General features: G+C 43.7%; 1 protein-coding gene across 10 annotated transcripts in view; it reads left to right on the top strand.

The window, feature by feature from the left end:
- Positions 1–12,580, top strand: part of lilli (AF4/FMR2 family member lilliputian) — a 447,030-nt gene that overhangs the window by 386,838 nt on the left and 47,612 nt on the right. The window lies entirely within an intron of this gene.

The following is a 12,580-nucleotide window of genomic DNA, read 5'->3' as shown; positions in this document are numbered from 1 at the left end:
TGGCAGCTCTAATGGTCCTTTGAAAATCGAAGATCGACGGCGCGAGTTTCTTGAAGAATTGTTCCAAAGCGACAATCGAAACTCTTCGAAATAATCTGACGGTTTCTTCGGAAATTATAGTTTAAATAATTATATATTATTTATATAATATATTATTATATAAATAATAATATATTTTTATATATTATTTATTATATATATTATTAAATGAAATGTCAGAGTGGAACAATTTTTATTCCTTTTATGTTTCCACTTATTGCTGCACTATGATAGGAGAACAATCAAATTTCGATTTAGAACAAATGACATTCATATAATAATAAAATATATAACATAAATAAAAAATATATAATATAATAATATTAAAATATATATAACAATAATATATATAAATAATCTTGGCATAACCATGTCATAGCTCCACATTATCACAATTACTGAACAATCCACTTGCGAATTATCGTAATATTCTAGAAATCATAATAAAAAAACATTAATACATTATAATATGAAATCTCCATTTTGAATTTGACTCGCGATAGTCCAAAGGGTTAAACGAATCATTTGAATCGGCCAAATTGCTTCCAATCGATGCACGATCGCGATAAATTCACAAAAATGGTACCGCATATGCAAAAAGTTTTCTGCGACACAGATCGAAATCAGAAAAATCAACGGGGATCAGAAAAGTCTTCGGCATACTATTTCAGGATTGATGATTGTTTTCCCGAGGATGTTCTTAGCGATGTTTCGATTCCGTCTGGAAGTCCCCGGCAAAACCGATCGCTGAAAGCCGAATCGGGTCTCGGATCTCTCGGCAAGTCGCAGCCGAACGAGTTGTCGTTCGGATAAGCCCGAGACAACTGGTTGCCATACTCGCGAGACGATCCCGCGTTAGGACACCCCGGAGAGCGTGCTCGATCGGCGTTGCCGCTGGCAGGTGTCTTTTCTCGTGTCTATTCTCTTCGGCATGATCGCGTCCCCTAATACGGGGAATGACGCGCGCGCGTCTCTCCTCGCGTCTTCTGTAAAAATCCGCTCCCTTTCGTTTACCATTTCCTCGAGTCGCCTGAAATTCGTTTTCCCATTCCGCCGAAGCGGTAAACATTCGTGCCGGCGGTATCGAGACGCGATTCTTCCGCGCGCGTTCCTTCCTCGAGGACTCTCCGATCGATGAAAATCGATCCTAATTAGATCTTTCTGCGTTTATGGCAACTGTATATTTCGAGAATATCTCCTTCAAATTTGCAAATAAATTTCATTTTCATTGTAAATCTATAAGTACATTTAATTTAAATCGTAAATCTGTGAATGCAATTAATTCTACTGAAATTTCTATCACGAATCTATTACAATTTAAAGTTCTATTAAAAATCGATTACAATAATATAATATAATTTTTAAAATTTGCAATTTTAAAAATTGCATCACATCATGAAAAATTAGCGTAAAATCGTTAATTGCATTGTACATTGTAGTTACGTTACTCGATGTAGACTGTATCGTCTTCGCACGTTTTTATTCGAAAGTTGCGCAGGTATTAAATTGCTTATAAATTACGCACTCTATAAAAGTCTCGTTTCGCGACGATTCGAAATCGCATGAAGTCATAATAGCGCGAATGCAGCCTGTCATCGATCGGTTGTGCAACCGATTGCTTCACGGTGGCATTTGAACGGGTGCTCCAGGTAGCGCGGCCCAGAAACATTGTTGCATCTCGACTCGAATCGGGGTCGCGTTTAACGATCAATCTCATTATCACCGCATTCGCGCTCTTTCCGTCGACTTTCGGCGGGGACTTCGACCCGCGGGAGGACATCAAATATTAATGTCTCCGTGTGTGCCCCCAGACTTCGCTGATAATCTTCTTCTTCGCGTCGGCTTAAACCACTCGAATTTTAAAGGCCGTCCCCCATAATTGCTGTCAATTTTAATGCCGCGTTTTACCGAGCCGGAGACTTTTTTCTCGAGATATCGGAGAATTTTATTCCACAGAATTTTCCTCTAGATTGGAATTCCTGACTAGACGTAATTTGACTGTGCAAGTGAAACAGTTTGCACATCGGTGCACAGTGTATTCATTGGAAAAATAGTTCTGCAGGATCGTCGTGCGAAATAAAAAGTGTCTCTATCTTTCTGAAATATTTTGAATAAGTCGAAATTAGTGCATCAATATATAATTTATTTAGATCAACGTTAGAAAATTCTTTTTAGATTAGACACAGTTTTAATCTTTCCACTATTTTACACTTCGTCCATCAATGTTCGCCATAAATGCATAAGAATCGGTAGTCTAATTATGATACATTCAAACACGTCGCATTTTATTTGCTCTTCAATTTTATCTGTCCTGTTCCGTATTCGCCAGCTAATTTTCACCGATTAATTTCAGTCGGTCGAATAATTTTAATTTTACGAGACTGGTCGGCCATTAATATTTGACGCGTTAATGACACACGTGTCCAGACGAAATCCTCGTAATTTAACGTCGGACGGATTTATCTGTATTTCAGGCCATTTTGTCACCTGTATCCGGTTGACAGCGAAACCCTAGCAGCCACTGCGTACCCGCCAATTCACCTACATTCACGTTCTCGATTTTAATTACCATTAGACTGCGGATCCCCGTGCACATTCGCGCTTTTAACTAGGACAGAATGGGCCGGTCTTTCTCTCTTTCTCCTCCTGTATACCTTTTCACGTCGGCTCGTCTTTCTCCCGGTTGAATGTCTTCGCTGTTTCCTCTCTCTTTTCCGGCGGCTCCTCCCCAAAACCCATTCTACTTTGTCGGACAATAAAAGTCAAAGGAAAACGGGCCACTGTACGGTAGCCAACAACGCTCCGCGGGAACGACCGCGGCCGACTCGGCGTGCTTGCCAAAAAAAGTTGACGAACCTAATCCTGAATTCGTGGCTCCCGCGGCATCACGATCCTCTCCTCTCTCTCGCCTTCTCCTCGTCGATGAAACTTTTTCGACCCGCTTCCGTGGATTCACCGGTTCCCTGCTATCATTTCGCACCAGCGTCACAAACTTTACACTCGTCGCGTGCCGATTATTACCGGACAATTGGCCGCTGGCTTTTATTATCATCATTAATCGATCGTCGGCATTGAAATGCACCGCGCGGCCGCGCCTTCGGGAATCGTTAATTACTCAAAGTATTTAACAATGCGACTTGAATTATTAATTGTGTCGTTCGCGCGCTGTGTCCCGCTGTCCTTGTGATTCGCGGAGTTGATTAATTAACCGTGAAATCGGGCGATCCGCCTCGCCGTTTCGACCGTGCAAAAATGTTAATTGTTGATTATTCCCGTGATCCGATACCGGCCCTGAAAAAAGATATCCAGCCCGTCGTCGCGTTGTTACGAGATAGAATCGTACGAAATTGCCGCCGTTTAATTGAAAACATATTCGACCGGTACGATTCATAAATCATATACGGCGACGGATATTTATAATGAAAGATTCGTACGGTGACGATAATTAATTTGTTCGGGCTGAAATTAATTGAGGTTGCTTGCGTCGCTTTGTAAAAAACAGCTGGAATACGTTCGTTCGTATTTGCGGCGGCGACTCTCTCTCTCTCTCTCTCTCTCTCTCTCTCTCTCTCTCTCTCTCTCTCTCTCGTTACAAGTACACGGTCAAAGAATTTATTGAATAATTTATCGTCAATGTGCCGCGTATTTTTATGCAAATTTATGGTTTTGAGAATCTTTTTTACTATACTCCGAAAAAGAAAACGATTTCTTACGCCAACTAGGAAATTCCTCGTGACAAAGGTAGAATGGTAATATAATTAATTTCCGTTCATATGGACAATTAGTTGCATTTTAACACTGGATTTACGGGGCACTGAAAGCAGTTGTTTCAATATTAGTTCCGACAAGTGACGATAAAGTAAACATGAAAGTGAAATTTTCACAGAGCGAAAGCAAAGTGAAAACGCAGCGAAAACAATGTAAAAATTTATTCTGATTTTCAACGGACGTTGTTGTAATATTTGCAGCAAGTAACACGTATATTGAATAAATAGCTCATAAACGTATCTTCACAATCTGAATAATCGCGAATTAAAGCATCAGTGATCCGTTATTTGGACGAATTCCGTGAACCTGGTGCGAACGACTTGCATATACGATAAATGCATAAAAATCCGCAGTCTACTCGCATGAGCGCGTGTTCACGATTTGAATGATCGCGAATTAAAACAATTAGTTCTCGTCGTTTCGACGTGATTCTATTATTAACGGCATAATAATTGTAAAACGCGGCTCGAGAAGATCTGATTCACCGGAGACTTGGCGCGCGATCAATTAACCGAAAGTTTAAGGACTAGAGCGCCGGCCAGCGGAGAATTATATCCGTTTTGCGGTGCAGAACAATCGGCCATTGTTGCGCAAGCGTTTTGTAAATACAATCGAACTCTCATTAGACGCTCATGGCTGAATAATCGATGCTATTAACGAGGGACTCGTTTTGAACAACACGTTCTCCATCCGTCTCTCTTTCTCTTTCTCTCTTTCTCTTTCTCTTTTTCTCTCTCTCTCTATTTCTCTCTCTCTCTCTCTCTCTCTGTCTTTGTTTCTCTGTCTCTCTTTGGTTCCCGTTGCCAGTAACGTGTCGCAATTTTTATTATCCTCGGACTGTTTAGAGACTCCGTGTCGCTGTTATTAGAATCTATGCGACCGTCGATCGGCCAGCACGATTTAAATAACAGACCCGCATTTATGGCAGCCGCGGTAAAAATACCTCGAGCGTGCACTTATGCTTTTAGTGAGAAACACTTTGCCCCTGACGCCGGAATTGCTTGCACCGCCGAACCGAATGCAAATTTTATGCTAGCTGAGCGCACACCTGAACGGCTCGAATAATCAGAAGATATTCACGAATTTGTACACCTTTCAGCTGTTTTTCTCCCCTTTACTTTTCTATTCCCATTCATCCGGATGCAGAGAAATCATTGTGCTTGTAAGAGAGACGCGCGAATATTTATCGTTATTTCCAGACTTCAATTATGTTTAGACTTTTCGGCCTTTTCACGCGACATCGAGGTTTTGGACATCGATCGCGAGGAACAGAAATTGCACAGACATTTATTTCTTCTCGCGAGAATTTTCGTCACGAAGCAGTCAAGAAGCAATTAGTGCTTCTGACAAATGCGTAAATCCTATCTGTTGCGGTTCGATTAACGCGCCGACGTAAATCTCTTCGAATTTGAGCTCTTCGGCGTTTCTCCCTGTAACTACAAAGTTGAGCGTCGGTTCGCCGGCGACGCTGCGCGACGCGCTCAAAGGGGACCAAGAAATTCTCCGAAGCAGAGAGAGGGAAAGAGATCGAGCCGAGAGAGAGAGAAGCAACAGATCAATTTGTAGCAATCCGGAGACTCGTCGAGCTCGGTTCCTCCATCGGCATTCCTCGCCTTCTGGTTGTACAATCGCGATCGCCGCTCGGGACCGTGACTTACCGGCCGCCGATAGCGACAAAGCGACTCGCGCCAGCCAGCACAAAGCAGCAAAAATACGGTCCACCTTGACCGGCTCTCACTTTCGAGCCGGGTTGACAGTGCAGCACACATGTCGCGCCTTATTTCGCTTGCGATCACAACGCGCTCCCGAGAATTATTCATCGATCCTGTGTAAGGACGCTGATCGTGGCATTCGAAGACAAAGAGAAAGACAGAGAGAGAGAGAGAGGGAGAGAGAGAGAAAGAGAGAGAGAGAGAGAGAGAGAAAGAGAGAGAAAGAGAGAGAGAGAGAGAAAGAGAGAGAAAGAGAGAGAGAGAGAGAAAGAGAGAGAGAGAGAGAGAAACGCGCGCGACACGTCGCGCGTCGCTTCGACCGGCTGGCCACGCATTCCTCGTGACAAGTTCAACTCCTCCGGATCAGAGACGGATGCCATTGAGATTCCGTTCGGATCACGGCGCGCGTTCGACGGCGCGGAACACGCCGATGCCGCGCAGATTCGGCCGCTTCTTGCCCGGCAAAAAAAGCCTGGCGGAGCCTAATAGCGGCGGCCCTAACGCGCGAGCACGCCGTGGAACGTCTCATTGAATTTCGATCGAACGGGGACGGGAATATCGGGGCGGCTGGAACGAGGCCTCGCTCTGCGGGTCCTGCCGAAGGACGGCGAACGCTGGGTCCGCGGCGGACGAGCAGGAAGGAAGACGGAGTCGAAGGGTGAGGCGGTCCGACCAGATCCTTCCGCCGAAAACAGGTGCAACACTGTCTGCTAGCCGGCGAGGCGTGTGCCGGCTAACTGCACACCTTAATAACAGACCGAGGATCCTTTACCGGACAGCCAGCACGCACACATTTCCATAAACACAGCCCGTCAGCCGCGCGATCCGATGCTCGCCATTAAAACAGCCGATCGAACATACGTTCGACGGACGTCGAACGGCCGGCAATCTCGGACGATGATGATTCCTTGATCAGATATAGGATACTAGAGCCCCGGTTACTGCGGGCTCATCAGATGCCTTCCGTTTGTTTTCCGGCTTTATTCGCTTCATACTTATATCGCTCTTTTATTCAACGATAAAGGAAACAGAGGAACGAAATGAAAGAACAAGATAGTCGACGATAAGCAAAATAAACGAATGAAGTATTCAACAATAAACAAAATGTTCAATAATAGATAAAATGAGATATTCATTATGAAACAAAATAAACGAGTGAAGTATTCAAAAATAAACAAAATCGATTAAACGAAAGAACAGAATATTCTGAAATGAACGAAATTAAAGAATAAGATATTTCACGATAAAGAAAATAAACGAATAAAATATTCCACAATGAACAAGATGAGAGAATCAAATATTTCACAATATACAAAATAAAAGGATAACATGTTCTATAATCAACAAAATAAAAGGATACAATATTAAGAAATAAATAAAATAAGAGAGTAAAATATTCAAAAATAATCAGAATAAAAAGAATGAAAATATTTAGTATGTCTTATCCGATCAATATAAAGGTCCAGTTAATTGGTGGATCCTTATCCAAGTGACGCAATCATGATCCTTTTAGTTCGAATGCTCGAAAGTTGAAAATTGCTGAAGTTTCTTCAGGATTGTAGGAGTTCGAGGAGTATCTTATAGTGGACACTCTTGCAAATGATGCTTAGGAGAGGTTAGGACTATTTCCGGATGAGCAACAGTTGGTTATGCATGGGATTGATTTTCGTGATCCGAAAACGGTGGGATTTGGCAGGTTTCGGGGCTAATTTGGGGAAATTAAGGGGAAGTGGGATCGTTTACCTCGTGCTAGTTCGGAGTGGAGTGGGGCAGAACTGCTGCACGTGTCTCTTGGCGGACCTTTCTGATGAAAATATAACTTTAATAATAATAATAATAATACAAGAGAGAAATATAATTATGCTTATGATCGTTTGTAATATTACTTAACAATCTTTATCAACACACTTTTTAAGGTACTCGTTTTAAACGCGTTAGTTTTTCGAAGGATCTTAATGTAGCACGCGAATATTTTAAATAATTTTCAGATATTAATTGTCAGTTAATTAACAATGTTTATACTCTGGATCCGAATGGACTATTAATTATGTATCAAGCTTTGGAAACCTAAAAATATTGTACTTCAGCTGCACTTAATTTAATGAGAAACAAATTACGGTATAAATAAGAAAGAAAACCATAATGAAAAACAAAACCACTCTTCTGAAGTCTCTTGAACAATTTCAATGTATTCATCAAGTTCAATTATATTTGTGTCAGATCTGTGAGGGTCCTTCATCAATTCTCTCATCAGCTACTTCATCCAATTCCTTCATCAATTCTTGCATCAACCACTTCATTAATTCCTTCGTCAACTCCTTCACCAATTCCTTCATCAATTCTTGCATCAATTCCTTCATCAATGCCTTCATCAATGCCTTCATCAATTCCTTTCCTCAAACCAAGACAGTCCGTACTCCGACTTGAAGTAGAAACGGAAGAAAAAGAGAACACAGTTTTCGAATACACACATAAAACCCAGTTATTAAGGCGGGGAAGTTCGACTGTCCAACAAAGTAGCAAGTGCCCAAGGTCCGCTCCTCTTTCTGCTCCAGTGGACCAAATCGGCTAACCACCGATCCCAGCCAAGGATAGCGGATCCAGTTAATCGAAAACAAACGAAATAAACTGACAGAAGCATGTAACGTGTCTTATACGATCAATGTAAAGTTAATTATGCCCGAAAGCAAGCCGAAGACGCTAATGGGCCCACGGTGACCGGCTGCGCTACGCAACGAAGCGCAAGCGGTACCATTCGAACGCGTCGAAAAATTCCAAAAATTCCTCGGTTCTCGCGAATCGGACGATCCATCGGCCCGCGCGGGCTTAATTCGAACGTTAAAAACGGGCCACGACGGAGCTAAAGAGGAGAAGCAGAGGAGGGGAGCCGAGGTACACGTAGAAGGAAACGGCTCGTGGATAGAGCCTGACGAAGGTTCGCGAGAACGGCGAGGACAGGAGCGAAGAAAAAGAGGAACGGAGAGCGGCCTGAAGCGGAAGAGAGAAAGAGAGAGGGAGAGAGAGAGAGAAAGAGAAAGGGAGTGAAAGAGTGAAAGAGAGGGGAGCGCGTCCAACAAAGCCATCGGACGCAGGTGAAGCGACCGTCTGCTTAGCAAGCTGCGCCGGGCCGCGGCGGGGCCCGGTTGGCGCGTGTTCGGCTACCATCGGGCAGAAGAGCAGCAGCAGCCAGCAGCGGCAACCCGAGCCCGCAATGGGCCGGGCCGGGCCGGGCCCTGCTGGGACCCGGCAGCCTCAGTCAACCGATGCGCGTCGCTGCGAGTGTACGCCGCGCCGCGCCGGCCGAGCCACCGCTTCCGTTGCGCCGATATTTCAGCCATTCAGACGCCGTCCGTTCATTCTCTCCGCCGTTCAAACGCTCTCCAACAAGTCGAATTCAACGGCGGGACCGTTATGGCAGTCCGCTGCGACAGCATTCTGTTCCCTAACAGTCTCTTTCGTCCGTTCATCTGCGCCCTGTTTCTCTCCTCTTCGCGCGGTACACGCGATGCGATTACGTTTGATCGAGTACGCGCGAGTTCGAGCAACGTTTAGGTCGGTCGAAAGTGCGCGTAATTCGAGGTATATCCATAGCAATCGCATCGGGAATGTTCGCGTTTGAAACGGAAAGTTTCTTAGATAGTTGTAGCATTCATTGCTCGAGGAACAATACCTGTGCCTGATGGATAGGATATCCAACGACACCCAGCCTACTCGGGGTGCCTAAGTGCACTGTTGCTTGGACACTGTTCGTCCTTTACGATCTCGAGTGTTCGACGATTTATTTCAGAGTCTCGTATGTAGAGAATGCTGTGCAGTTGTTAGCGAGGTGTCTAAGTGAGCGGTGAACTCCGAAATCCTCGAGTGTTTTAACGATCGTCGTTTTTGATGACGCGTGTTTTTCTTTTTTTTGGTGACACCGAATGGTACGTGTCATCTACGAATCTTCGAGGATCAGTGCGAAGGATGCTCGAAGTGTCGAATAGCTCCGGATATCTCGATTGATCTCCGTTTTGAACAGTGCATCCGGCGAATATCTCCGTCGCGCGAGGAATCCTTTCTCTCCCGTGGAAGAGAATTCTAGGATCGTCGGACTAACGAACGGCCGTTTCGAATCTCGATCGCGGCGATCGATCGCAACTTTCAACGATACGTATCGAAGAGGAGGTGCCTATCCTATCGTGCGGTGATTGCATCTTCTGGCCAATAAAAAGGGGGGAAAAAGAGAAAAACAGAAAAAGAGAACAGCGAATCCTCCGAGGGTCGAGGAACTTTACGGTCGAATAGGAGCTCTATGAATGCCATCTGTCACGCGAAAATCGCGCGCGCGCGCACCCTCTGTCCAATCGGAAACGGTCGTTGATCCTTCGAGGGTCGGGGACCTTTAACGGTCTTCAACCGTTCGACAACTTTCATTTTTCGCCGGCGATCTATCGCTCGAAGACACGACGCGTTCTGTGTCTTGTATCTACTGGAAAAGGCGAATCCTTTCAACGTCGGAGAACTGAAAAAATCTCGAGCGTTCGCTCGACCGGATCTTCCGGTCGACCATGAACACCGGGAGGTACGATCTTCGGGGAACGACCGATCCAAGCGATCGAACTGCTCGATCGTCGTCTACGGATCCATGCTCGCTAGATCTCTAGAGCAACCGGTTCAGAGGATCGAACCGCGCGCGTCATCCAGGTCCTCCCCGTGCTCTCCTCGGGCATCACGCAGCGACCTTGGAACACTGCACCAGTATCGTCGCGATTTGCGTGCACGCCGATCGATGGGACTGCCCTGCCGGCTCGAACTCGCGACGACGACGACGACGACGACGACGACGACGACGACGACGACGCGGCTTCTTCCAGCTAGCCTCGGACGGAAGCGAGCGATACCGTCGAATGGGAAAAGATTGATCGCGAACCGCGGAAACGGCCGCGAGGCACGTGCACCGTCCAAGTAACATGAACCATCGGCTGCCCGAACGATAAGTCATGTTCAGCAGGTTCGAGCTGCTCCAGGGTGCTGTCAGCTACCTTCTGCGATCAGGTACGCCGATCGAGAACTGCCCGGCGATCGCCTGTCGATACATACGGCTCTGAAAACTGCTTAAATCACGCAGAAACCGCGGCAACTATCACGCGATCTTTGTGTATTTTTTTTCTAGATAATTATTGGTCTCAGGCGAATTATGTTTATTGGGTGGGTGGATAAATCCTTGAGCTACAAGAATATATTGTTTTTTGTTTTAGGTATACTGTTTCAGTTTTAATTGATTTAATTCAATTTTGATTTAATTGGTGGAGAAAAGTATCCGTTGCGAGTAAATTATAATAATAATAATTATTATTATAATAATGAAAATGTAATAAATATAATTGCAATGTACGAAACAAACACAAACTAAATATCGAAGCTTCTGAGCTAGGATTTTTGAGCTGCAAAAATCGACAAGCGATTTATTCTCAAACCATTGCCTTAAAGTGCGCAATAATTTCAAAATAATTAACGCTACGAGAAAATATCTTTTTCAATCGAATTTGTTCACTGGCTCGTTGTACATCGTATGATAAAATATAGTTACTGCCGGTGTAACAAAATTACATATTTTACTGTACGATAATTGCCCAGATAATTAAAATTTGCCCTTTAATATTGAACTCGTTCGTTCGAAATCAATGAAATTTCCACGGAAGAAACAGACGAGAGAAAATAAATAAATTTGCTAGTCTATCTTTGTCAAACAATTTTACGAGAGAAGCTCTCTTATACAAAGAAAGCATAGAAACCTTAAGGGTCGATTTCGTGAAATGATTCCTCTCGCAATTTCCTTAACGAGTACCTCGAGCCTTCGTTAAAATCAAAATCGTTCGAGGCTCCTGCCTACCAAGGTCCTTCGGCAACCTTCTCAAGTCGGAGCCAATTATTCAAAGTCTCTCCTCCCTCTTTTATTCTCACCTTTCCCAATGACTGCTACGTAAACTTCTAAATCTCTTAGAAAGTCAGATCAAATACAACGCGACGAGGAATGCGGAACACAAGCCTGCGTATAAACGAAAGTTATTTCGAAAATAACAAGCCCTCGCGATTTGCGAGGGGGCCACTTCACTTAATCCTCGGCGTGAAGTTTTTTTCTCCTTCGGGAAGGAATACGTTTTTGCACGACGCGTAATATGTTCGTCCGGTGTTTACAAACAACGCGGCAAACTGAGCGGTCTTCTGGGAACTGTGCCTATGTGTGTGCGTGTGTATGTCGTTCTTTGGACTGGCGACTATTTCTTCAATTACCATAATATTTTAAAACTACGTACATCGTTCAGTTTTCAAACTTCTGCCATATTGATAGAATAGAAGCACGATTATCGAAATTTCAATAATCTTGAATTATTTCGGTATTTTCTGTTATCGGTAAAAATGAAAGTATAAAACCTATCAATTGTGAATGAATTTTATTGATTTTGATCGCATACTGTACGATAAAATGGAATAAAATAGAACAAGAAAATAGAATAGAATAGAATAAAATATAACGAGAAAATAAAATAGAATAGGATAAAATGGAACAAGAAAATAAAATAGAATAGAATAAAGTAGAACAAGAAAATAAAATAAAATAGAATAAAATAGAACAAGAAAATAAAATAAAATAGAATAGAATAAAATAAAATACACTAAACCAAACAAATAAAATACAATAATACAATAATTTCTACAACGAACGTACCAATTGTACGTATTAGGCAATAATAAATCAAGCTACCTAACAATTGTCCGTTTGCAAGAGAATCATATATTTTCCTGTACAGTTTAATTGTTCATTTTAGTCGCATTCGCTAAGAAAATCGACCACCGTGCGACGGTTTCCGACAGGCTCGTGACGCGGTTTCGCGATTACGCATTCCCGTGCCCCGCGGTACTCGCCGGCATTAATTGTTCCCCGATATCGACCGCGATTGCGCGTGTCATTGATTGATCGCCACTTATCCGTTCGAACGGCTCGCGGGGGCCTACCGAACAGTGATAATTAGCCGCTGGAACACTGCCAGGGAATTTCGTAGCTTTTGTTAAAAGCGGCA

This window comes from Megalopta genalis, chromosome 3 (genome assembly GCF_051020955.1).
Source record: "Megalopta genalis isolate 19385.01 chromosome 3, iyMegGena1_principal, whole genome shotgun sequence".
In the NCBI taxonomy this organism is placed as follows: Eukaryota; Metazoa; Arthropoda; class Insecta; order Hymenoptera; family Halictidae; genus Megalopta; species Megalopta genalis.
Note: the sequence above shows the minus strand (reverse complement) of the source record. Positions and strands in the feature narration are given on the sequence as shown.